General features: G+C 43.2%; 1 non-coding gene across 1 annotated transcript; it reads right to left on the bottom strand.

The window, feature by feature from the left end:
* Nucleotides 1-574: 574 nt before the first annotated feature.
* On the bottom strand, nucleotides 575-681 carry LOC112310921 (U6 spliceosomal RNA). The gene has a single exon (XR_002975425.1). It is a non-coding gene; the product is annotated as a U6 spliceosomal RNA (small nuclear RNA).
* Between the last annotated feature and the right edge of the window lie 258 nt (nucleotides 682-939).

The following is a 939-nucleotide window of genomic DNA, read 5'->3' as shown; positions in this document are numbered from 1 at the left end:
TAGTACACAGTCTCTTCCTCTTTGTCTCACACAGTGACTGCTGCAACACTATGCCCTCAGGGACTTGAGCACACGAGCAGGGAAGATTGGGGTAAAGTACGTGTACCCTGCAACATCTGAGTTGGACATGGTTAAAGTGATCCTGACTCCAGGGTAGTAGTGCTATAGTTCATTAGGCGGTTGACTCAGTAGGGCTTATTGCCCACTGTGACCCAGGTACCTAGTGCATCCTCCTGCAGAGGTTGCAATAACCTTGGCAGTCACCTGTTTAGCATGGGTTGCAGCAGCCAGCCCATGAGAAAGAGATATGGCTTTCTAACTTACTCCTAATCAGGGTACAGTGCATCTGTCCAACAGTTGGTGGACCACAGCATGTGCATTGCGTCATAGGGTGGGGTCACTGGGCACCTTTGAGGTTATGCACTTGTCCCCAAAATATTCCTGTGCCTGAGAGCGTGTGACATTAAATACCAAATTTAAAACACTGTAATAAGTTGAGAGAGATATTGCCGTAGAAAGGGGGAAAAAACTTTATATCTGAGTACCTTTAATGACACTTTTTTCTGCTTTTAAAAAAAATATGAAATGCTTCATGAATTTGCATGTCATCCTTGAGCAGGGGCCATGCTAATCTTCTCTGTATCATTCCAATTTTAATATATGTGCTGCTGAAGTGAGCACCTTTTTCCTGCTTTTTGAATAAAGGACTTCACATTTACATTTTGCACGGGGCCTACACATTATATAGCAAGTCCTGACTGTAAGGACTATCTATTACTGAAGTATTGTAGTATCCCCTTCAGATCCACCACTGCCCACATAGAAATGATGAAAGATGATGACACTGTAGCTGTCTCTACAGCTATTACTGGGGCTGTTTAGAGGATAGGGGACACTTCTACTTGTCAAGGAGAAAAATGTTAAGTCAGTATTTGAAGT

The sequence above is a fragment of the Desmodus rotundus genome, chromosome X, assembly GCF_022682495.2.
Source record: "Desmodus rotundus isolate HL8 chromosome X, HLdesRot8A.1, whole genome shotgun sequence".
NCBI lineage: Eukaryota > Metazoa > Chordata > Mammalia > Chiroptera > Phyllostomidae > Desmodus > Desmodus rotundus.
Note: the sequence above shows the minus strand (reverse complement) of the source record. Positions and strands in the feature narration are given on the sequence as shown.